Source organism: Onychomys torridus, chromosome 16, assembly GCF_903995425.1.
Source record: "Onychomys torridus chromosome 16, mOncTor1.1, whole genome shotgun sequence".
NCBI classification, from domain to species: Eukaryota; Metazoa; Chordata; class Mammalia; order Rodentia; family Cricetidae; genus Onychomys; species Onychomys torridus.
In genome coordinates, this window is record NC_050458.1 from 45,997,913 (window position 1) to 46,024,782 (window position 26,870).

Here is a 26,870-nt window from a genome sequence, read left to right on the forward strand (position 1 = left end):
ATAGAGGAAGGCAGTTGGAGGGGACCATCCTAGGCCAAGTAACTTTTCAGTGGCTTCTTAAAATTTCCTGGCCAGCTTTTCTTCTAAAAGAAAGATTTAGAAGAATGTGGAAGGGGACTATAGTCTGTTCCCCTCTGTATTTTAAAATATGCATCAATACCTTTTTTTTTTTTTTTTGGAGACAGAGTCTTTGGTGTATAGCCTTGGCTAGCTTCGAGCTTACTATATAGACCAGGTTGGCCTCAAACTCAGATATGGCTGCCTCTGCCTCAGGAGTACTAGGATCAAGGACCTGTGTCACCACTCCAGGCTCAGCATCTGCACTTTAGACAACAGTGCATATATGGTCTTACTTGGCCATGGAAAATAAATTAACAGCTGTATTGAACATGTGCAGAACTTTTTGTTCTTTATCATTATTTCCTAAACAATACGATATACCAACTATTCTCAGTTGACATAGTAGTTACATTGTGTCAGGTATGGTAAATAATCCAGGACTGATTTGAAGCATGTTATGAAGATATACTGAGCATAGGTTATGTGCAAGTACTACACCATTTTCAAGTTTGAGCGTCCTTGAATTTTGGTGCAGGAACCAATCCCTACAAATACCAATAGCCAACAATGGATATTCTTGGTACCTCTGTCTTTTGTTTGCATTTTTCTTGTTGTCATCCCCATCATCTGTACCCCACCCCCAACACACATACACAGGGTTTCTCTGTGTAAAAGCTCTGGCCCTGCCTCCCAGAGTGCTAGGATTAAAGGTGTGAGCCACCACTGCCTGGCTGTTTGCATTCTTTTAATACTTGGGTTTACTCTTGTGATAGTTTTGAAGGAATGTCACTCTTCTATCTTTTCAACATAAAATTTTACATGTGTGTTGTTCCCTTTTCTGGGGACAAGGTCTTCTATTGCTATGGAACATTGGCTGGCCCAGAACTTCTCTTGTAGACCACACTATCCTTGAATTTGGAACTCTCTTCCTGTCTCTACTTCCTAGAGATTGCAGGCATGAGCCACCATGCCTGACTACATGACTTCAAAAGAAACAACAATAGAAACTATGTGATCTCTTATTCTTTCCAAGAAACTTTAGTTAAATATTGAAAATATAGAGCAAACAGATCATGTAGCATTATTTACTTAACAGTTTTTAGATATAACCCAGATTCTAGTGTTTCCTATTAAGATCATGTGCTTGGGCTGTCCTGCTTCATGGTTTTTTATGTTTCGTTTTGTTTTTCAAGACAGGGTTTCTCTGTGTAGCACTGGCTGTCCTGGAACTCACACTGTAGACCAGGCTGGCCTCAAACTCACAGAAATCCACCTGCCTCTGCCTCCCAAATGCTGATATTAAAGGCATGCGCCACCACTGCCTGGCTGTTTTTATTTTTTTAGTCAGTTATTTTTGTTCGTTTGAGACAGGTTATCACTCTATAGCTCAGGCTGGCCCAACACTTCCTGTGTAGCCCATGCTGGCCTCAAGCTTGTAGTGATCCTACTGCCTGTTGTGCAGGTGCTGAGATTATAGTCCTGAGCCTCCATGTTTGATGGTTCTCCAGTGGTCTGTGGTGCATTACATTCTTACTACCTTTGGTCTTTAAATTGTTTGCCTTTTGGTGGGTTTTAAAAATGTGATCTCTGCCAGATGAAAAAAATCCTAGTATTTTTTTCCACTAGAAGTTGAGTTACTAGGTTAAAAACCCAGATCACTATCCCTGAGATTACATCAAATGGTCTGGAGGCTCATGGACTAGAATTCATTGGCTATCTGGGTTTAGTTTGTATCTCCATGTGAAAGTCAAGGTAGACAATGTAATCTCTTTATTGCCCATTTCTCCCTCACCCACAGTACTGATGCTGTTCTCTTAATTCATTTTAGGTCATGCAGCCTTTATGGGCACTTCCTTTTTTTTCTTTCTTCTTTCTTTCTCTCTCTCTCTCTCTTTTTTTTTTTTTTTTTTTTTGGTTTTTCGAGACAGGGTTTCTCTGTACTGTTCCTGGAACTCACTCTGTAGCCCATGCTGACCTGGAACTCATAGAGATCCTACTGATTCTGCCTCCTGAGTGCTGGGATTAAAGGTGTGCGCCGCCGCCGCCGCCGCCGCCGCCGCCGCCACCACCACCACCCGGCTATGGGCACTTTCTATGTCTCCCTTTGCCTTCATCTGTGATGAGGAGTAATGCTGGTATTTAGGAGCTGTTTCTCTCTTTCTGAATCATGCTGTTTTCATGAAGCTCGGTTGGAGGAAGGACATGGAGTAATATTAACTATTCATTCATAGAGCAAGTACTTTCCCTCACCTTTCAATCCTCTTGACAGGGAAATAATATCTTCCTAAGGAAAATGGAGTGCTGAAGCCTAGTAATCAGGCTGAGGCCCTACAAACAAGGAAATGGGGAAAGTAGGTGCTATAACTCCAAGGTATGCACTTCCTCCAAGAATATATTAATTGATTGGAGAAAATCCTGCTTTATAAAATGGAACATCTTAGATAAAACAAGGAACCAATAAGCCTTTTGGGTACTGATGCTTTATGGATGCTCTCTTCCCTATGTGAGCATTGGGAGGAGGAGGCTTGTGCGGCTGGCACGCAAGAAGTCCCAAGTGCAGTCCTGTATGGCCATTGAAAGGCATTTCTTTCCTTTTTTTGTTGTTAGTTGCATGTCACTAGTGGGTAAAAAAAACAAAACAAAACTTGATTTTAGAGGATTAATTATAAAACTAAACTGATTAATGAACCTATTTTTAAAGAATCTTAGCAGTATTGGGTTTAAATTGCCACTCTTAAAATGTAATCAAATAGAGTTTATCAAGGCTATAATGAAGAAAATATAAATTATTTGTAATTAGACAATAATTAAAGGCTAGCACATGCCCAGTGGTTTTTAAAGTGCTTGAAAAACAATTAGTTTCCTTAAGTAGGTTAAACATCTGGGTTACAAGCTTGTTTATACTGTTAATTTACTTAGCAAACCTGTTCTTCATAGATGATGCAAAGGTGAACTTCAGCTTGGCTCTCTAAATGGTCACAAGTTTAAGTTTAATGAGTGTCCTTTAACTTTTTTCTTTTGCATTATCAGTTTTTCTTTTAATTCTAAAAGTGTTCTTCTCTTCCTCCTCCTTCCCCCCCCCCCACCTTTTCCGTAGTTCAGTCCTTAATGCTGGTAAGAAAGAAGAGTAAGGTGTAGGAGGCCTAGTCAGAGCTCAGGTAGACTGAGGGGCCTTCACGTGGAAGGTCCAGGAATCTCAGGACCTAAGAGAGGAGGCGGCTGTGCTGGTGGTAGCAGTGAGAGGTTGGTTACATGGACATCACCATGAGCCAGCAGCTCTCACTGTGGAGAAAGGCAGTACAGAGCCAACTCAAATGGAGCCCACAGTGTTAAATAGCAATCAGAAATGCTTGTATGAAGGAATGGGCATGTAATGCAGGTAAAGCTTTGCCTTTCATGCACAAGGCCCATTGTCTAATCCTCAGTAATGAGAAAAAAACTGATGTGGGTCCATGGTTTTTAATAAGCATCAATCAAGACAGAATAATATCAGTGTGTACATACATCTCTGTGCACTCGTACACACCTATATCTGTCCTCTGGTCCTGTCGTCAGAGGGTAGGAATGCTTTCTAAAAACAGCAGTCCAGTGAGAATCTTAACTTCTGTATACCACTTCTACCTAAAAGAATCTTGGCTTCTTGGAGAAATGATTCATTATGGGTTTGTGGTTATGTTTAAAGTGAATCTGGGACATCTTTGTGAAGAGTAATAGGAACATGGCAGGAGAAGGTGGGATCCAGTTTGAAGGTGATCCTAATGGTCAACTTTGATGTAACTTGATTTTCAAAATTTAAGAAATGACAGTTATGAATTAAAACCTGTGGAATAAGAGAAAACTAAGAGTTCTCATACAATGTCAATAACATTTGTAAGAAATCGTATGTGTGAACTCAGAAATAAACTCAGTTTAAAGAATAGACTTCAAGTTCAAAGTACCTTTCCACTGATCACTAAGGGAGAAGAATCTCTTTACTGTGGAGACACATCTGGGAGAAGCCACATCACCAGCATGGCACAGGCTAGAGCTCTGTCTCCTGCAAGGACACAAAGACAGGCAGCACTACTGTGATATTTCTGAAGAGGTGCAGGACCTGAATCAAATTATGAAGAAACCCTAGTTTGAGGGTTATTGTGCAATAACTGAGTATAACCGAGTATAATCGTCAAAACTATTTCTAGACTGTGAACGTCAAATCGAGTCTGGGGAACTGTTCTAAACTACAGAGATAATGAAACGTAGCACAGGAGTCTGACCCAGGGCTTTAGTGTGAGGGCCACATTTGGAAGAAGCAGCAAGCATTGAATGGGCTTGAAGAAGAAGTGGTAGCAATGTGTGTTAATTTCTGAGTCTGATGTATTGCAGTCAGATAGACAGTGGGACATACACCAAAGTATTTGGAATGAAAAGGCATCAAACTGACAACCTACCATAGCAGTCTGCAAACGTTTTTGTTAGCTTTTCCTACTGTTCTTGCAACTTTTATATAAATTTGTGATTATTACAGAACTTGAAAGGAATTTTTAAAGTAGCTTTATTTTTATTTGTATTTTTTTTTTTAGAGAGAGAGGATCTCATTATGTAGCACTGGCTCATCCAGAACTTTGACTTCTGATTGCTGGGACTAACAGTGTGTGCCAGTACGTCCAACCCCCAAAGTAACTAAAAATTAAACCATAAGAAATAAGAAGTACAGGCTAGCCTGAGTTACATGAGGCCCTGTCTCAAAATCTAAAATGACCAACTTTTTATCTTGTAGCTTTGTAAAAAACAAAATGTTTCCTTCATATTCTTGGTTCATACAACCCTAACCCTTAAAGACACTAAATGGTCCTTCTAGTCAGTGAGTGCTAACGTAGGGGCAAGAGGCCTGAACGAACAGGATAATTGCAGGTGTGTGGGAACCTTGGCCTTCTAATCACTGGTCTGAGAATCTACTGTGTGTTTCAAAAATCACAGCCTGTAACAAGCTTTTGTCCACTTTCCCACTGAGGTAGAATTTTTGGTGAGAAGGACTGGAGACTGTGATGAGGCCAGGTTGTATGCTGAATGGACTTCAGCTTTGAGGCTGTTACTGACTGATAACATGTTAAAATATGTTCCGCTAGACTGAGGCTAAAGCTCAGGTGTAGTAGATTGTTTGTCCAGCATGAATTAAGCCCTGAGTTTGATTCCTAGAATTGTACAAATGAGGCTGCTGTAGTAGTCAGGGAGGTAGAGGAAGGAGGATCAGAAATTCAAGGTCATCTTTGGTTGTATATCCAGTTGGAGGCCAGTCTAGGATAAATGAGAGCATGTTTCAAAAATAAACAAAAGGGCCAGTGAGATGTTTTGGTAGGTAATAGCATTTGCCACCGAGCTTGACTGTCTTAGTTCAGTCCCCAGGGTTCATTTGGTAGAAGAAGGGATTGTTTCACAAATTATCCTCTGACCTCTACATGCACACATTTCTCACACAATAAATAAATGAATGTAAAAACAATTTTTTCTCTAATGCAGCCTGGATCAAAACAAAATACTGTCCTGAGTTATTGATGTTCTTCTCTTGAGCCTGGTGCCCAGGCACTCTAGTACATCACAAAGAGCTCACATGTCACACAGCATGCTAGGTCTCTTCACCCACCCTGGGTCTGACTTGGCCCCTTCATGGATTCCCACCAGGGTCCTCTGGCTATGTGACCCATCTTCCTCTCTGCTTCACCCATGTCTTGCCATTTGTCCTTCCAGGTATGTCATGGAAACGCAGACAGAAATAGAATGGGAAGACAGTCTTCGATTGCTTTGACAAATGCCTCTTACGGCACCCCTCACAGCTCTAGCAGTCCTTTGGTTTCTTTCCTTGGCTTTTCGTTTTTGTTTTTCTTAGTTCTGGGAGTTAAGAACCAACCCGGCTGAAACATGCTAGGCAAATCGCTGCACCACACCCCTGGCCTTCAGTTACATGAATTCCATATTTAAGAAATTTTGAGACTCAGTGTCTTCATTTTTCAGCCTTAGTTTCAGTAGCAGACCAGCTTATGGTATGAGGTCTTCTGCTGATGTTTTATTTTTTGTTTTGTTTTGATTTTTTTTCCGAGTGGCAGGAGCAGCTGAGAAGTACCATTAGAAATTGCTGAAAATTCCAGCCTCGTCTGTCTTTGTGTGGGTTGAGTGATCTGGAATCCAGAAGGGCCATTGGTCACAGGGTGGGAGGATAGGAGCCACATCACCTTCAGCCCCAAGCCTTTCTTTACTGCTCTTTGTGTGTCTCATTTTCTCTCTCCCCTCCTCTGGCTTGCTTCTTTCTAGCTTCCCATCTGGAGTTCTTATCTCTAACCTCGTCGTCTTTAGTCTTCTGCCTCTCACCTCTATTTGCCGCTCTATAAATAAAGGAGAATCTAAAGAAAAAAAAAAAAGGAAATAACAGAGAAAAGAGAATAAACTATTTATTTTTGGAGATGCTGTATATTTCTGGCTGGCCTCAAACTCAAGGTCCTCCTACCTCAGCCTCCCAAGTGCTAGTATAAAACAGGAACACAGCCACACCTAGCAGAAGAGACATTTTATCATTTAATGCTTTGAGTAGAATATGCATGTGGAGACCAGACATTGACTCCAGCTGTCCTCCTTATTCTCTACCTCATGGTTTTTGAGAAAAGGTCTCTCACTGAAGTCAGAGCTCACTGATTCCAGCTGGACTGGTTTGCAGAACACCCCAGAGATCCATAGCACTTGGATTACAGACATGCAGTCAGTGCTGGTCTTCATGGAAAGCTCTTAACCAGTAGAGCTATTTCCCTGGTACATTAACTGTTTTCATGTTGCCACATCTTTTTTAAAATCTCAGAATTTTTTAATATTTTCTCATATTTCATAAGCCATTGACTGTGGTGGCTTTGTTTTTTAATCATGAGAAGTAGATAAAGGGACAGGAACTTTTTTTTTTTTTTTTTAAGATTTATTTATTTATTATGTATACAGTGTTCTGTCTGCATGTGTCCCTGCAGGCCAGAAGAGGGCACCAGATCTCATTACAGATGGTTGTGAGCCACCATGTCGTTGCTGGAAATTGAACTCAGGACCTTTGGAAGAGCAGTCAGTGCTCTTAACCTCTGAGCCATCTCTCCAGCCCCAAAGATTTTTTTATTTACTAATTTATTTATTATGTATATAGTATTCTGTCTGCATGTGTCCTTGCAGGCCAGAAGAGGGCACCAGATCTCATTACAGATGGTTGTGAGCCACCATGTGGTTGCTGAGAATTGAGCTCAGGACCTCTGGAAGAGCAGTTGGTGGTCTTAACCACTGAACCATCTCTCCAGCCTGGGACAGGAACTTTTATATGCAAGGTTTACTTGCAAATCAGTCAATCTTACGAAGTGTTGCCATCTGCTATTTATTCATGGATCACTAGGCATACAAGTTGAAACCGTCCCCCCACACATACACATACACATACACATACACATGCATACATGAGAATGTTGTGGCCAGTAGCCAAGCCAGTCATTCCACAGCCACATTGCTGTCCAGAGATTAGCAGAGCCCAAGCAGTGCCTTTTCGTGGCTCAGCCTGTTGTTTTGATTCCTGCACCTTGCTGAGAAGTGACTGCTAGAGTGAATTTTCTGGGCTGCAGAGCTGTAGTTGGTTCTTTTCACTCTTTGGGAGCCCACCACCCAGCTCCCACATAAATATATGGAGACTTATTCTTACCTATGAATGCTGGGCTTTACCTTGGCTTGTTTCTAGCCAGCTTTTTAACTTAAATTATCCGGTTTCTCTTTAACTATGTTTTGCTTCTGGGCTTTTTACCTTTCTTTACTCTATATATCTTTCTTCTTACTGTGTGCCTGGCCCCTGGCATCTTCCTCCCTCCTTTTCTTGTTCCTCACTCTTCTCTTGAGCCCAGATTTCTCCTCCTATTAATTCTCTCTGCCTGGCAGCCCCACCTATCCCTCTCCTGCCTAGCTATTGGCCATTCAGCTCTTTATTAGACCAGTCAGGTGTTTTAGGCAGGCACAGTAACACAGCTTCACAGAATGTAACACATTTTTGCATCATTAAACAAATATTCCACATCTTAAATTAATGTTCCACAACACAGAGCAGTTTGTGGAACTTGGGTTTTAATGTTTGCAACAGTGTTTATAAATGTGAGTCTCTCTAAAGCAGTGGTTCTCAACCTTCCTAATACTACATCCCTTTAATACACTTCCTCGTGTTGTGGTGACTACCAACCAAAAATTATTTTCATTGCTACTTCATAACTATAATTTTGCTGTTATGAATCATAATGTAAATATCTGTTTTCCAATGGTCTTAGGTGACCCCTGTGAAAGGGTCATTTGACCCCTAAAAGGGTTGCAACCAGCATGTTGAGAACCACTCCTCTAGATGTGTAATGGCAGGACGGTGCCTAGGGCTGCAGGGCCTCCTTGATACTCTCCTTTGAGAATATTTGACTTTGGTGACTGCAGAGGTGCCTGCAGCTGTCAAGCTAAGCCACACTGATACCACCTGCTATTGTTCCCAGTCATTGGTGGCTGCTGCTGCATTTTCTGTTTTGCCAATTTCTTGATTCCTATAGTGATGCAAGTGGTTCACTGAAAAAGCACAGGAAAAACATAATTGATTCCTAACCTTTGTTCTTATTTATTAGTGCAATTAACAGAAAAGATTCCCAACAATTACTATTTTGAAAATACAATGCATTTTTATTTTACTAAACAGCAGTATTGGATTTATTGCATGCTTTTCACTTTCAGCACAGTTTAAAAATTTTTAGCTAGCATACAGATTATTTTTTTTTAATGTTACTTATTTATGTATTTAATTTGAGTGCTCTATCTTACGTGTATGCCTGCCCGCCAGAAGAGGGCATCGGACCCCATTACAGATGGTTGTGAGCCACCATGTGCTTGCTGGGAATTGAACTCAGGACCTAGGGAAGGGCAGCCAGTGCTCTTACCTACTGAGCCATCTCTCCAGCCCAAAATAATGGGTTTCATTATGACATTTTCAAATATACATCATACTGCTCTTACTACTCTTCTCTGTCCTCTCCACCTCCCAAAAGTCCCCTTTCTGCTTTCATGTGTATAAATGAAATATATGTATAATATATATGTATATATACAATATTTATGTCAGATGTTTGTCTAAATATAGTCAAACCTAGATTCCACATGTGAGACAGAATGTCCAGCATTTATTTATTCATTCATTCATTTATTTTTTGGGGTTTTTTGGTTTTTGTTTGTTTGTTTGTTTTGAGACAGGGTTTCCCTGTGTAGCTTTGCGCCTGTCCTGGAACTCACTCTGTAGACCAGGCTGGCCTCAAACTCACAGAGATCCACCTGGCTCTGCTTCCCAAGTGCTGGGATTAAAGGCGTGTGTCACCACTGCCCCGTATTTTATGTTTCCCACTTTCCTTCTCTTGCTTTTTCTTTCCTTTTAGACCAGCATTTCTCCGCTCAATCCCCATTTTACTTTCATGTCACATGTGTGTGTATATCTGTAAGTGTATTCGTATTTAAGTCTATGAGAGAAATTTTTGTCTTGCTTATTTTATTTCACATGATCTCCAGTTCCATTTTCATTACCATTTGGAAAGGCTCTTGAAAATGTGTGGTTAAGAGCTTTGCATACAATTTTGTGTGTGTACATACACATGCTCATGTAGGTGAGCATGAGTTGTCACGTGTGTGCGCATGTGTGCATGTAGAGGCCTGAGGTTGCTCTCACCTTGTTTTTCTTATGGCAGTGTGTCACTGAAGCTGGAGCTCATTTGTTTGACTGGGCTGGCTGGCCAGTCAGCTCCAGGAAGCTGCCCTTCTCTTGCTTCTCCAGCATTGGGATTACAGACCTGTGCCCCTGTGCCCCTGTGCCCGGCTTTTACGTGTAGGTCTTCATGCTTACATGGCAAGCATTCTACCAACCCAGCAGCTCCCTAGCCCTCTTTGTATGTTTTAACAGTGACGTTAATTTCAGGTGTCCTCCTCAAATAGACTGGCTGTTCTGACCACTGGGTCCCTATTTTCTCCATTGCTTGGCATTTTGTTGTAGGACACATTGTTGGAATTTAACTGTCTTGTTCACTCATGTGTCCCATGTCCTTAATGGTAGTGTAGGGTTTATAATGTTGTAGCAAGCACACAAATGTGTCTGTGACTGGACCACAGTTTTTGTACCAATTTGTACCGAACATGGTATAAAGCAAACACTTGATACTGATTGAAAGGCAGTTGCTGGTAGTCCTGAGTGCTAATTCTGACTTGCATTACAAAGAATCAGGGTACAGTAATATAATTGCTGAATGATCACAAGCACAGTCAAATGATAGTTCCTTATTAAAAAAGCGATATCATTAGCCTGGGAGCTTGGGACTTAGTGAGCTCTGCTGGAGAATAATCATTAGTCCAAAAAGTAACAGCTAAGCATTGGGATTTTGTTTTATTGTTTGTCAAGACAGGGTTTCTCTGTGTAGCCCTGGCTGTCCTGGAACTCACTCTGTAGACTAGGCTGGCCTTGAACTAGAGATCTGCCTGCCTCTGCCTCTTGAGTGCATCGATTAAAGGCATATACCACCACTGCTCCAAAAACATTGAAATCATTGTTAGAAACATAAATAAATGTTTTTTGTTTTGTTTTGTGGTACATATAGGTACATACTCTACCATGGGTGGAACTATACTCCCAGCTCAGAAATAATAGTCTCGAGATAATCTCCATTTACTTTATTATCTCTTTCTTTTTTTAAAATGCAATTACTTTTTAATGTAATTATTGGAGCTGGAGAAATATCTCAGCAGTTCCTCTGGAGGTCAATTCCTAGCACCCATGTCAAGAGTCTGTGATTAGAAGTACTTACTGTTCATTCAGAGTTCAGGTGCCAGCACCTATTGGGTAGATCACAACTGCCTGGAAGTCAAGCTTCAGAGGATCTGATGCCCCCTTGTATTTGTATACAAGTGCACACACACACATAAATAAAAATCCTTTTTTATTTTAAGTGACTTTTAAATGCTCAGCATGCTGGCACAACTTAGAATCCCAGAACTTAAGTGGTAGAGGATCAGAAGCTTGAGGCCAGCCTGAGCTAAATAGTGAGCCCTCACCTCAAAAAACAACAAAACAAACTGCCATATAAGCCATATAAGTTGCGTGCTCAGGAACATGCTGACCGTGAACTGTTTCTAATGGCTGGCAAATATTCCCCATTTAAGTATGCAGTTTCATGTGTCAGTGAGATGGCTTAGCAGGTAAGAGCACTTGCCATACGAGCCTGACGAACCCCTGAGTTGGATGCCTAGAACTTGTAGTGTGAGTTGTCCTGACACCCCTCCTACAGGCATGCACACATGCCATGGCATGTGCATAGCTGCACAGGTGCAGTAATAAATAAAAACCAACAGAATGCTATTCCGAGGGATCTAGAAATACATTTGGGGTTAAACTCAATGGAACATCCATGGAGAATGTGTAAAGAGGTTAGAAAGTACTAAATTTAGACCTAAATAGTAATAGAATTCTATCGGCTCATGAATAAAGAAGAATCGATGATTTAAAGAGGTCACTTTTCCTTGAGATGGTGCATAAACTCAAACCCATTTCAGTAGTAATTCCAGTAACCTTTTTGAAACTTGATAAGGTGATTTACAGTTTATGTGAAGGAGAGAAAGGGAAGGAATGAGGTAGGAGGGCTAAGTTCACTGTGTGTTAAAAGCTCTAGTGAAGAAGGATCACTAGACCCTGTGTGTGTGTGGACTCTTGCTCCATGACAGAACTGCCCCTGCTGTTCCCCAGGGAAAGGTGACAGTTGACAACAAAGATTAGGGAGCAAAGGAACAACAGACTTTCCCACCAATGGTGGAAATGCTGTGAATGGGTTGCGTGAGTCCCTCAGGGCTGTCATGCAACACACCACAAACTGGCTGGCTTAAAGCATCCAGACTTTACACTCTCACAGTTTTGCAGGCTAGCAGTCTAAAATTCTGCTCTCTATGAAGTCCAGGAAAAGGAACTGGTCCTCTTTCTTCTCTTCCTGGCATCTAGTCTTTGCCTGGTGCTTCTGGTGTCCTTGGCGAATAACTGCATCACTTCCATTTCTGCTGCCATTGACAGGGATGTCTTCCTCTCTGTATGGATCAAGTCGGGCACCAGATACAAAATAAATACAAACTAGATGGAGGTACATATGAGAAGTTTGGTTAGTCCTAGGAAATGAATATGGAAGGGATATTTATAATTTGGAGCAGGCATTATTTAAATACAGTAACAAGCAAACAGTGAAAAAAGTGATCCCTTTATGTTCATTATAATTAAGACTTATAGTCACTAAAGGACACCGATGAAAATAATAGAGAAACTAGAAAATATTTCCAGCACGTATGGTCAACAGAGGATTTGTATCTGTGTGTCTATATACAGTAAAGAACTCCAAATTAATGGTTAAAAAGAGCCAATAGGAAGCACAGACAGAGTTCAACAAATAGTAATTTTACAGTAGAACAACTCCAAATGGCCAAGTAAACTGGGGGTTAGAGGAAGTCACTTAATTAGTAATCGAAGAATTGAAAAGTTAAACCACAGTGAGTGCCCCTATACCCACTAATCTGGCAAAAACTGAAAAGTGTTAACCTAACAAGTCTTGTTCGAGCCTGTGTAAAAACTCTGCGGGAGTATAAATCATAACCACTTTGGAATTGGTGTAGGATGTATTGGATAGTAGCACAGCTGGACGGCGTTGGGTACCTTGGGTCCAGCATTTTCAGTTGTGGACAGGAGATAAACTCCCATGCACGTATATACAAAGTCATGTACTAAGTTTAGCACTACATGGCTAGTGCTAAAAACTGAAAACCTAGATGCCCATCAAGGGAATGAGACAGGCGGGGGTCTCATGTTGTAACGTAGTACATGTAGGCCTTGAACTAGGTATGTGGCCAAGAATGACCTTGAACATTGGATACTTCCTGATCTCAGATATACACCTCCACGCTCATCTTCACTGCATGATCTAGAGCTGATTGAGAAGAGCGAATTGTAGAAGAATAAAGTAATATAATTCCATTTATAAAATGTAAATATTAGGATACAAAATATATGGTAAATCAAAGGGAATGCAACTTGGTTGGGATAGGAAAAGATTATACAAGGGCTTCTATATACTGGAATTATTCTGTTCATTAAGCTGAGTGGAAGTTGCACAAATTTCTTTTGTATATATTAAATACTTAATAACATAGATATTTGGAAATTGTTTTCAAGAATGGAAGAATAACAGAAATGCCCATCTCAATCCAAAAGTAATCCAAGTGCTGAATACTTAATTTAAAATACGTTTTAAATTCTCTATAGAGGAAAGAAACTTTAAACAGGAAGGAGAAAGGTCTCGTGCTCACAGTTTGTCCCATTCTTTGGCATTGAAGTAGGTAACTTGTGCCACTGTAGACCCCACAGTGTCCCAAAAGCCAGTTGCAGGGGGTCTACAATTAGCTGAATTCAAAGCTTATTCACATTTTCATCAGAGCAACAATATGCCCATCTCCTCCTCATTTTATGTTTCCTTGGCATCTTAAGTATTTGAACCAGATGGAAAATGGTCCAACATTAGATTCTCTTGCAACATGTCAGCCTTTTAATTTAAGACTTCAAAATATGAATAGTTGACTAAAAGTCCAATTTATTCTAGTCAAAGTTGATTATAGACCATTCTCAGGGCAGCCTTGCTTTAAAACATTGACTTTCCCATGACATTCTCTTAGTGATACCTTATACTTGACCATTTCTATTAAAGTCAAATAGTTAGTAAAAAGATTGAAATAAATAAGACCAGTTTTTGTTTCATCCCAGCCTCTCTGAGCATGGTATTCATCTAGTTAGTAGCTGAAAAACCCCAAACCTTTATCACAGAAAATAGCATGGAAAATTCACTGTGAATCCTAGTTACAATAAAATAAATGGGGATTTAGATTTAGCTCAGTGGCAAGCGCAAGGCCCTGGGTTCGGTCCTCAGCTCTGGAAAAAGGAAGAAAAAGGAAAAAAAAAATGACCAAGAGTGAGGGTGGTTTGAGCCAATTCATGCCTGCCTTTCAACGACCCAGAAACACTTCCAAAGAAAGCCAAGAGAAAAAGCATTTTGAGAACTGGTAGGAGTTTATGGTAGGACTGAGATGTAGCTCAGTTGATAGAGTGCTTGTGTAACGTGCATGAAGCCCTGGGTTCAGTCCCTTTCACTGTATAAGCTGGACATGACAGCTGTAATCCTAGCAATTAAGAGATGGAGGCAAGCCATTTGGTGTTGGTGCAAACCTTTAATCCCTCCTGCACTCAGGAGGCAGAGGCAGGCGGATCTTAGGCCAATCTGATCCAAAGAGTGAATTGCAGGACAGCCAGGGCTGTTACACAGAGAAATGGGGGAGGGCACGGGGGGGGGGGGGGGGGGCTAAGAAATGGAAGCAAGAGGATCAGAAGTTCGGGGACCTCCTTATAGAAAGTTAGAGGCCATCCTGGAATGCATGAGACACTGTCTTCCACACCCCAGAAAAAAAGAGCTGGCATGATTTAAAAAAAAAAAAAAAAAAAAAATGCTCTCAGGGACCAAAGAGATGGTTCAGTGTTTAAGAGCACTTGTTGCTCTTGTACAGGACCCAGGCCCACCTCCCAGTATCTGCATGTCTACTCACAACTGTCTGTAGTTCAGGTACCTGGGGATCCATCACCTTTTTCTGACTTCTGTGGGCACCAGGCACCCAGATATACATGAAAGCAAAACACTGATGCACGTAAAATAAAACAAATAAATCTTAGAAAAGAAAAAAGTTCAAAATGTACATTTTGGCCAGCTGTGTTACACTAGCCACAAATGAGGTACTAAGTTTCATTACCTGTTGGATATGATAAAATATTCTGACCAAAGCAACTTAAGAGAGAAAAGGTCTATTTTAGTTCACAGCTCCAGGTTACAGTCCATCATTGTGGGGAGGGAAGCCAGTACAGCAGAAATGGGAAGCAGCTGAGTCATATCTACAGTCAGGAACAGAGTGGGGATGAATACATACATGCTTGGGCCCTGGCTTGCTCTCTCCTTTTTACCAAAATCTAGGGACCAACCCGTGGTGGCGCACGCCTTTAATCCCAGCACTCGGGAGGCAGAGCCAGGTGGATCTCTGTGAGTTCGAGGCCAGCCTGGGCTACCAACTGAGTTCCAAGAAAGGCGCAAAGCTACACAGAGAAACCCTGTCTCGAAAAACCAAAAAAAAAAAGAAAGAAAGAAAATCCCTCACAAGCATGCCCCCAGACCCATGTAATTCTAGACAATTCAAACTAACCACCAGTACAATTGTCCATTTCCACCTAGCCATGTTCTTGGGTCCCCAGTCTTTTGATTAGCCAGCCTACACAAGGCCTGATAAGCTGTTTGCCCTCAGCAGACAGTCAAAGTTCTCAGAACAAAACCCAGGACAAATAGGAAAGAGCATCAGTCTATATAAGAGAAAGAATCACTGCAGAGCTGTTGATTTAGAATACATAATAACAATCATTGAAATTCTAAGTGATCTGCAGTTAAGATTTTGTCACTTTTGTGAGTATTTGTAGCGATGGGGGCTTTCCGTGTTTACACATTTTAAAGAAGGGGTGGGGAGCAGACAGAGCCAGAAAATGGAAAATAGTTCTTAGAAATTTAAAGGGTCCCTCTCAGACTGGAACCTAAGGATCAGATGCAAAGGGGCTGGGTGGTGCTTTCACAGCGTACTGTTATGTGGACACTTCTTCATGGCTGCTGGATGGTCTGATGTATGTAAACTAGTACATTTTAGGACCAAGCTTGTCCAAACACCAAGCCTTAATTATTTGTGTTCAGGTATGTATTTTTAGTGTTGAGCACTCTCATATCTATATGCTTAAACTGCCCATCCTCAAGTTATACTTTTCACTCTGAAATTCCTTTGATCAATAATATCCCAGGTTCTCTGAGCCATATATCCAAGGTTTCTCTTACCTAAGCAGGCAAGAAAAGGAAACAGCAAAGATAGAATCCTGAAGGGCTAGCTGGATCTTGCTCCCTGCACGGCTAACCCTAAAGAATACCTTTTCAATACCTTTTCAAAGGTAGTGTCAACATTCCATTCCTTCTAGTCCCATCTCTGCGCTGGTTGCTCTGTGCCTTCTTCAAGGTCAAACTAATTCTGCATTTCAAAGCCAAAAAGAGAAAGGGAGAGGCTTTTCTACTCTCAGGACTCCATGAGATGGGCTGAAGCTCATACAAGAGTCCGTGCACTCCCCTCCTTGTGGTCCTTAAGGGACTTGGGGAGTCATTAATATTGTCCTTTCTGTCTCCTTGTCAGTCACCAGAACTATCAAAAGACAAGATTAAGCTTTGATGATGGAGATGAGCACCTGTAATTCCAGCATTAGAAAGCTGAAGCAGAAGGAGAATGATTTTGAGACTAGCCTGGGCACTGCACAGCAAGACCCTAATCAGAAGAGAAGAGAAAGAGTTAATTGCATCAAACTTTAAAATCTTGGTTAGCTTTTATTTGTGATTCTAGAATCAGCAATACCTCGCTTGTTCCACCGAATAGAATGTCTGATGAGCTGAGCAGAGGTTAGTTCATCATCTGAAGGCAGAAGTAGAGCAAAAGGCATATTGGTTGTTTCAGAGTTCCTTTCCTGGACAGGTTAAATTAGAAGGGCAGGAGGCTGAGGCATGAGGGTTGCTGGGTGTTAAGAGGACAGCCTGATCTATACAGAGTCCCAGGCCAGCCTGAGCAACAGTGAGGCCTTGTCTTAAAAGAAAAAAAAAAAAAAAAGTAGAGGAAACTCTTATCGTGGCAGCAGTACTAGCCTATTTGGAGATTTGGCTACTAACCTCTTACTCTCTAGCTTCTCAGGTCCAAAAATGGACTTGATTAGGGTTTTGAACTATGGCAAAACTGACTTGATGTTGCGTTGGTCAAGTAGGCTGAGTACAGAACTCAGGCCAAACCAACAGCCTGTTGAAAGGTTACTTAGCAGAAGGTGCCTGAACTCCTTCCTATACCATATTTGTAGGTTGTGTTCAGTGTGGTTTGCTCCAAGCTTTCTTTTTCTTACCAGCCCTTCACCCTAGAAAGGGACAGCAAGAGGGTTTACCTGCTCGGTCTTTGATCACCAGCAGAAATGTGTGGTCATTTTTCATGGCAGGGAACTAAGGCTCTTGGAGGGGGACCCTGTGCCCAGTTATGTTAGGATGAATGGAGTAGATGCTGAATCCAAAGTCTAGATTCTTTCCATTGCCATCTCCCCCCCTTTGAGTTTCCTCTTTTGATACATAACTTTTCTTCACTTTCTAAAGTGTAAGGTGGATGGTGTAATTACTTTTTTAGTAGATTCTCTGTTTCCTACCTAAGTTAAGGTCCAAATTCAGCCTGAAAGAAATGATTCTTGATGGCTTTGAAGTGTCCACTGACAAAGTTTTTGTTTTAAATTTTGTCACAATGGGAATGTGTACATATGGTGAGGAAACGAAACCTGTGGTGAGAGGCCATCAGGGAGGCTTTATCGGAGGAGGCAGTATCCTGAGTCTGGTGGTAATTAGCAAACACCCAGGAAAACAGGTAGTGTTTAACTTCCTAGGGTGGGCCTGAGGGGACCCGAGAGAAGGCATGAAAGTGCCAGGCCAGGAAGACCCTGCTGTTGCAGGCCAGATGCAGGAGACTGGTTGGGAAAGCCAGGAAAGGCCATAAGGGAGCTTAAGTAAGCACATTACTTCATTTTATAAAGGTCACTGGATACTCGGTGGAAAATCTGCGATGGCTTCTCTGGAACAGGACAGACAGACAGGCTAATAAGTCACAGTGATAATAAGAGCTGCGGTCTTAGGAAATATGGGGCTCAGAGAGATTTCCTCCTTTGGAGAAATCTTTCCATTGCATTGCATTGCTACATAGTAATAGCTCTCCCCAAAGCTGAGTCAGATACCTTAGTCATTAATCACGCTTTATATGGAGAAGGACACTGGGATCCATATGACAAAAATGGCAGAGTAAGATAAACTCTTCCCTGGGGGAAAATGGTGGGCAAGTCTTGGAAAGAGGTGACTATGGTGTGAACAGCATCTTGTGATGAAATTGTTTGGGGAGACTGCGTGTGTGAGTGTAAACAAGAGAACTTGTGCAGGATGCAGTACAAAAGGACAGCACACCAAGGAGTGTGTGTACATATGAAATCTGAACACTGCTGGATTTTGATCAACTCGTATTCTGACTGTGATGCTGTACTCTAAGATGTAACCTTTGGGAGAGAGTAGGTAAAGTCATTCAGGCGCTTGGCACCTGGTGTTTCTTAAATTGCACATGTATACCAGTTTTTCTCAAAATAAAGAGTTAAACAAAAGAATTTTATTTGGAACTCCTATTTTTAAATATTTTCCTCCTGCTGGGCGGTGGTGGCACAAGCCTTTAATCCCAGCACTGGGGAGGCAGAGACAGGCAGATCTCTGTGAGTTCAAGGCCAGCCTGGGCTACAGAGTGAGTTCCAGGAAAGACGCAAAGCTACACAGGGAAACCCTGTCTCAAGAAAACGAAAAGAAAAAAAAAGAAAAGAAAAAATATTTTCTTCCTTTTGGTTTTTCCTTTTCTGCTGAGGTTTGAACCTCACCATGCTAATTAATTAGCACATGTTAACAACGTTGAGTGATACACTCATTTCAAGTATTTTTCTCCCACCTGTTTCTTTAATAGAAAGTGTGGTGGGTTTTATTTATTTGGATATTTGTTAGTTCTAAGAAGGGTCTTATATATCATGAGCTGGCCTTTGAACCCACTAGGTAGCTGAGGATGACATTGAACCCGTGGTCTTCTGTCCTTCAACTGGAAGTTTACGTGGTGGTGGGTATCCAACCCAGGCTGTGTGTATGCTAAGCATTCTCTCTACTGACAGCTACATCTCCAGCTCCAGAAATTATGTTTTGTTTGTTGTTTTGTTGCAGAATGTGTGGCTGTTTAACCTTTTAGCATTTTGAAATAGGGATCTGCCTTGTAGTTCATGGAGACATAGCATCCAGTCAGTGTGATTGGTGTCGTTTTTTTCCCTCGCTGTGTAAAATACTGAGGCCTCACTATCTTTGGTTTCCCAGACTTGATGATGATCTTGCTGTGATACATTTGGTTAGTGAGTTGTTGGCTCCATTGGAAAAGAAGAGTAGATGGCAAAAAGTGTGTTAGGCAGTGCTTTCTGGCTTGCCAGTTACAGGGGTTGACTTCTCAGCTCCAGGCCCACCTCTCTCTACTCCTTCAGGCAATGCTGAAACTGGGCTCCTGCCCAGTTTGTCACTGGCCCTTGGCTGTGAAGTGCTGAGAAGGGGCGTGACTAGAGACGGAAAAAGGCCCTTGCTGCTTCCTGAGCCCATGAGGGGTTAGTTGGACAACATTTCTTTGCTCCACCAGCAGCAGTTCCTTCCTGTAGCATCAGCTTAGTTTTCCCTGCTTACAGGATCAATGCCATGGCACCCTCTGCAGTGATGGCACTAACCCAAAGTCCCCTGCTCAAAGGTGCATGGCCTTTCCTCATGTGTGCGTGCCCCCCTCCACCTCCAACCCCCTACTCTGTGCACCCTGGGAAGTTCTGACTTATCCCTCTCCACCCCTGTCAGTGACTAGTTAATAACTTTATACTAGTTATAAATTCTTTATATTACCCCTATGTTAAAATTTCTCTGCTAAAATAATGAGTGTGGTTTCTGTCTCCTGGGTAGACCTTGACTGATAGCTACTCCATGGGCCCACCAGTTTGAACATGCCCTACATCTGCACATCTCTCACAGGTGCTCTGTTCCCTGCTGCCAGTGACCTTTTGAAATGTAAACGTGAGATTCCCCCACTTAACCATCAGTAGGCTCCTGTGCTGACAGTAAAATAGCATTCTTAATGACGACCACAGAGCCATGATCGTCCTGCCCCATCTGCTAGATCTACTGGACGTGTCTCATCTCATGGCTGGGAATGAAACCATGAGGAGACCACTTATTAAAGAAGTCATAATATGTCAGCTTGCTCCCTTCTGTAATAACTAAGTGAAAAGAACTACAAAACTCTACACACCCGCTGAAGCTGTATTACCACCTTGTTTAAAAAACGGACACAGAGTCACCCAGCTTGCTTCTTGGGAGTTGCCATTAGTCCCAAATGCGACATTTCACTGCAGCACTAACACTTGTTCTTCCAGAACTTACTCCTGTTGCAGTACGGTGCCTGGAGCAGCTGCAGCTTCCCTTCATTTCCTCTTAAGTCCTCTCAAGCTCTCATGTTGTGGCCAAGAGCTTTGTTCCCTTTCCTCTAAGTGGAGATAGCATATATCTTAGTTACCTTGGAGAAAACTTGGAAGGCCCAGAGCCAGTGAATGGCTTGTCTGGGTCCTGTGGGGGTGTCCAAGCAGAGGCAGAGATGGCAACACCTGCCTTGTGTTTTTTGGTGATTATATAGACCACAAACCCATCATGTATGAGGCAGTGCTGAGAGAGGATGCATGTGACTATGTAAATTAATTTCTTTCTAGATCTGAGTTTTAGAACTTGCCCCCCTTCCAGATCACTAAAAAAGCTGTCCTAGTACTGTGTAGTCTAAGAAGGTTGCCAGGGACTGAGCCAGGAAAATGTTACAGGAATAAGTTTGCAAGACAACTAACAGGAAGAAACCAAACTCGTCTCAGTAAATCCTGCTGTAGTTGCTGTAGTATTAACACTTAACAGGAGTCTACTCTCAGCCAGAGTCTAGTATGCAGTACAGTTAACAGATCTCCAGAACTTAGCTCACCTGCGCTCCTACCCCAGTTCCCCACTTTGGTGATTGGCATGGATTTGCCTATGACACTGGGATCATGCCGTGTGTTCTTCTGTGTTGAGCTTATTTCACTTAGCGTTATGTCTGCAAGTTTTACCCAAGCTGTTGCCTGTTGCATATTTTACTGGAGTTATTTCTTTGTACTTAGTTTATAGAATACAGCTGCTTTGAGGCAGCCTGTAATATTCCTAGACAGTGACTTAACACACTAGAGCACCACTACCATCACCACCATCTATCTGCTCTGTGAATCAAACTTGGAACCATGTGCATGGTAGTCAGGTATTTTACCACTGAAATCTACCACAAGCCTAGAGATAATTTTTAGCTCCTATAATATAGCACTTTACTGATTCTAAGTAGTAGTGATGTAGAGAGGAAGCATTGCTGGCACAGCTGTAGGTGAGAGACTTACATCCTGAGTACACCTGAATGGACAGTGCCTTTTTTCCCTTTGCTTTAAGAAGCAAAGATATTTATTAAGTGCCCTTCTTGACCCAAACTTGAGATTGTGACTAGAAGAGGGTAGGAAAGTATATTTGGGTTTTGATAATTGTAGTTGAAGGTCTGTTCAGGAAGACATGGTAGAGAGATGGGGGTGTAAGTTAGAAGCCACATGAATGATGGGCTTTCAGGATCTGGGCTTAGGAGGGAAGGCTTGGTTTGATAGGGAAGACAACGTTACTGTTTACCCCTACATGTTTTGGAGGAGCCACGAGCATAAATCTCATCTTGGAAGGCTTTCTGGGAAAAAGCCCAGCCTACCTTTTGAGTCTTCAGGCTGGTTTGGGCAGGTGACATCATGCTAGAGTGAAGTTGCTGTCAAAGGCAATTATCTGATGAAAAATCAGTGCACCTATGCTGTTATGTCACCAGATGTAGAGGTGTGCTTGGTTACCTGTCCTTCCCAGAAGACCAGTCTGAGCCTCTTCAAGACAGGCTGTGTCTGGTTCACTTCTCTATCCCCACATCCTGGACAACACCTGGCACTTAGTAGGTAGGCATTGACTATTTTCTGTGGTACACGTTTGGAAGAAAGGCAGGTTTGGATGGGAGGCACCCCAGTAAAGAGGGCTGGGAGTGAGGGTGATGTGATCCAACAGGAGGCCAGAGACTTCTGCTGTTGCTCCAGGAAAGGAAGAATCCTCAAAATGATGACAGGAGCTCACTTGTACTCTTCAGAACGGTGTAGGCATGACTGTAACCTCCTACACCACTAACTTCTCTACACAGCAACTGGGAAAGCTGACGTCACCAACAGCCACCCATACCTACTCTCTGCACCCTTGGGCTGATTGTTCCTTCTTGCTATGCTGTCTTTCCTCAGAGGACTGCCCTTGTCGTCTGCTCTCATGGGCCTCCACCGAAACCCTCCTTACTGCTTACCTAAAAAGATTGCTATCCTGCCTACTTTCTGCCTTGCTAGCTAACCCTGGTGTGTTTCTCCACAGTGTTGATTGATGCCTGCTGAAATCATCAGGTTTGCCTGTTTTCTTTTTCTGGAATGGAAGCCCAGTTTCTGTCGTGTTCTACTCTATCTATGTACAAGTTGTGGCCTGTAAGTTATAGAAGGCCTGAGAGTGGCGGGGTGGCGGGTGGTGACTAGAGAGTTACTACAGTGTTTTAAGCACTTTGTAAACTTGAGGAACCTTCTGAGCAGCAGATTAAGATCATGTTCACAATGTCCTTGAGGACTGCTATAGCAGGCAAGGGGTCTTTCTAAACTGTGGGTCATGACCCCATATAGGGTTCATGTAACTGAATGTGGGTGTTGTGAAAAATTTGGCAACAAGTAAGGTTTCTGAAGATGCAGTGACCAAAAATTAGCTCAAAATCAAACATAAAACATATTTCAGGTGTTTCTAGCAGTGTTCACCAATGTTGCATTTATACAACTTGGCTGCAGTCTGCAGCCTTGGTTCTGAACACAAACATGCACTTTGCACTGGACATGCCATTACACCTTCAGATGCTGCCTAAAACATCTCAGCTCCAATTTAAGACTATTTATGTTATGAATTACAGTATTTTTACTGTATAGACAGTTTCCTGCTCTTACAGAAGCATAATGGTTTAATTACAGAAAACAATATTTTCCTTACCATCATCTCTCAGTAAATGTCAAATTAGTATATCTTTGAATTGCAATATTTTAGCATATTTGATTTTTTAAATATTTTTTATTCATTTTACATACCAACCACAGATCCCTCCTCCTGCTCTCCCCCCACACTCCCCCATCCACTTCTCACATTCCCTCCTCCAAAAAGGTAAGTTCTCCCATGCCGGGACAGCTAAGCCTGGTAGATACAGTTGAGGCAGGAAGCCTCTCCCCCCTGAATCAGGGGTAAGCAAGGTGTCCGACCATAGGTAATGAGATCTAGAAAGCCAGCTCATGCACCCAGGGATGGATCCTGATCACACTGCCAGGGGCCCTCAAACAGACCCAGCTACACAACTGTCTCCTTATGCAGAGGGCCTCGTCCAGTCCCATGCAGGTTCCACGGCTGTCGGTCTAAAGCTTGGCTCAGTTGTCGCTAGATTTCCCCATCATGATCTTGATACTAACCCTTGCTCATGGATTCTGTCTTCCCTCTCTTAGACTGGACTCCTGGAGCCCAGCCTGGTACTTGACTGTGGATCTCTGCATCTGCTTCCATCAGTTACTAGATGAAGACTCTCTTGGTCCAGTCAGAGCTAACAGAGTCTCAGAATATTTTATTTTAAAAATTGCTGTTTTAGGGGTTGGGGATTTAGCTCAGTGGTAGAGCGCTTGCCTAGCAAGAACAGGGCCCTGGGTTCGGTCCTCAGCTCTGGCGACGATAGATAGATAGATAGATAGATAGATAGATAGATAGATAGATAGATAGATAGATAGATATTGCTGTTTTAAGGCTGGGAGGGTAGTTTACAGCTATAACCCCATCACTCAGAAGGCTAAGGCAAGAGGATTGCCATGAGTTCTGGGCCAGTCTGGGATACAGAGTAAGCCTTGTTTCAATCCCTCCTCTCCCCCAAATTAGTTTAGGTCCCTAACCTGGGTTTTATAAGAAATGGTTAAATCAGTATTTGGGAAGATGGCTCAGTGATAAGAGTACTTTCTGTGTAAGCCTGAGGACTTGTTTGAATCCCTGGCATCCATGTAAAATGGAGGATGCTGAGGACAGTGAGAATTGCTGTAGCTTGCTGGCCTGACAGCTTAGCTCCAGGTTCAGTGACAGATCATGCCTCAGTGGAAGAAGGTGGAGAGTGACAGAGCAGGACACATAATGTGTTCATCTGACCTCTTGAGTGTGTATGTGAACATGCATACCCACACGTGTGCACATACACCATATACATAATACACCACACTCATATACACAAATTGAGTGGCTACATGAATTTTTGTCTTGTGACTAAGACAGCCTCCTACAATTTCTAAAATGACCCTAAGTATACCTCTGCCATTTTGAATATGTATGTATGCAAAGCATCATTCTCAGCATTACTGGTTGTAAAGTCAAGATGTCAGTCAGGGCTGAAAAAACATTGAAGATGCTGCTCTATGTTCTGCATCATCAAATACAGCCAAGATTTAACTCATTCTGTAAAAATAAATATGCACATCCATCTCCGTAAGTATGCAATTTTGCTTTTGTCTTTAAAAAATACTACAAAGGAACAGAAAGAGTGTTCTTTGGATAAAGGTGCATGCCACCAAGCCTGACAACTTGAGTATGATCCCTGGAACTCAAATAGTAGAGGAAGATAACAGTCCTCCAAGCTGTCCTCTGACCACCACACACTTGCCATGGTATTTGTGCCCTATCCCCAGTAAATAGTAAATGTTTGAAAAAGTCAAAGAATTACTTTTAAACACATTTTATTGTGATTTATGACTGGTAAATGTTTGGTTTGTATGCCTATTTTATATATGTTTATATCTCCAGGGCTGCCTGGTGTATGTCTCAGGCAAAAAGATACCACAAATGGAAAGGGTTTAAAGAATTTCTGTCCTAACTGGCCACCTAAGCCCTGAGCTTTCTGATTGTGAGGGTCATGAGGTTTCTAGTAGGGATGCTCACTGAAGGGTCCCAGTGTTGGTGGCTACACACAGGTTGCCAGTCTGAACCATGGTCCAAAATAACAGTGTGACCTGGAGCCAGGGTTCAAGGCACACCATTGAGTATATCAGATGCAGTGTCTACTTAGGGGTGAGGGACATTGTGTTCTCATGCTCCCTCCACCTCCTACCTCAGTGAGAAGCCTTCATCATGTCAGCTTGAAAGTGGGAGGGCTGGGGGGTGGGGGAGCAAGACTACTCAGCTGGAGGCAGTCAGTAGGAGTGTGCGAACTCTACTCTTCTCCTCTTAGAAATTGCTTAGCCCTTTTGGCTGTCCCTTTATGGCTTGGTTGTGCTTTGTGCCAAATTTCTTGTTTCCCTTCTTTTTTTTAAAACTTTTAAATTTTTATAAATAGCAAAAAATGCACGCAAAGAAGTGGAGAGCAGTACTGTGGAAGCGCTAGATTGGCCAGAATCGGTAGGCCGAACACATCTCTTTCCTCGCTTTCCCTTCCCTTGTCAAGCCTTTGTTTCAGGAAAAAGGAAGTGGTGTATTTGTAGAGCAATTGTTGGCTCTTCATGACAAGACGTGTTAGTTTAATTTGGTAAGAGCCTAGAGCTGCCAGTGGAATGAATAGAAAAGAGAAAGCTGAAGCAGGCATGCTGGGGAGGAAGCAAAGCCCCATAGCCAGCTTTCTTAGGGGCCTCTGAGGAGCGACCTCTAAGGGCCTGGACCCCCCCACTCCCCATTCTTCCAGAACTCAGGCCAGGCTAACACATGGAAGATGCTAGTTCTTCTGTTGTTTTCTGTGGTACAACATGACAAACGTTTTCCTTTGTGACAGAGACACTATTCTAGTGTATACCTAGTTTCCTCCCTTTAAGATAAACCTCGAGTCTCCACTGTGAGGGTCCAACTGGTGTTTCAGCTCAGCAGAGCGCTAAGAAGGCAGGCATATGCAGACTTAATTGTTCAGAATTCTTTCTTGAAGCTAGTTCAGCCTGCTAAAGGAAGGAAAAGATGTGGCTGCCGGCTTGGAGTTATTTACACTCTCTCTCCCTCCCTCCCTCGCTCCCTCCCCTCCCCTCCCCCTTTCTCTGCCTTCCTGCTTTCATCAGCTCAGACTCCCACTGGGCATTCTGCCTGTGTCTGTCCTTAGCCCAGGTGTACTGTGTTTGAGAATTAGATGTGGCCTGGTGAGCAGGATGATGGCCTTTTGTGGGCTGCTTTATTGAAGGATCTTAATAGTGTCCTGATGTGAAGGTGTTCTGGCCCAGCCAGCTCTTTCCATTTTAAGTATATTCAGGAGGCCAGTGATTCATACCTGAATCGAGGCACTTTTTGCCCTGAGAAGAGTGGAGACAGCAGCAGAGTCTTGCTCTTCAACCTCTGTCTGCCTGTGTGTGTAGTGTCCATTCTCCTGGAGGTGACTTAGGGAGTCGCTGGAACCTCTTACTGTGTTCTGCTGGCAGCTCGTTGCAGAAGAGGACTTAGTTCTCTGGTGGCTGATTGAGTGAGCAGTCTGCATTCTCATGTTTGAAGCACCTGGCTTTACCTGTGAATCACTCTCTAGACAGAGTGCTGAGCTGTGGGTAGATGAATGAGAACCTTCTTAGTTATTTGATACTTTGAGGAGAATAAAGGCATCTACATGAACCAAGAGAGTTCAAGAGGTGTGGGGATTGGATAGGATATGGATGTCTCCTCAGGAACCTGAAGTCTTCTGTGGTAAAACCTCAGGGGTCTTATGAACATGGAGTTTCTATCCTGACCACTCCTTTGACTTCCTCCCAGCTTTTGTGTTAATTTAACTTGAATAAAATAATTTTCTTTGTCTACATTTTTAGTGTGAGAGAATTGTATGCTTGCATGCAGTAGTAAGAACCTTATGTACTTTTTACCCAGTGTCTCTAGTGGCACCTTCTTTTAATTTCTCTTTTCAAAACTTGAACTTGGGGGTTG

The 26,870-nt window shown here is 42.4% G+C and overlaps 1 protein-coding gene across 4 annotated transcripts in view; it reads left to right on the forward strand.

The window, feature by feature from the left end:
• Tnrc6b (trinucleotide repeat containing adaptor 6B) overlaps positions 1-26,870 on the forward strand; it is a 234,678-nt gene that overhangs the window by 123,678 nt on the left and 84,130 nt on the right. The window lies entirely within an intron of this gene.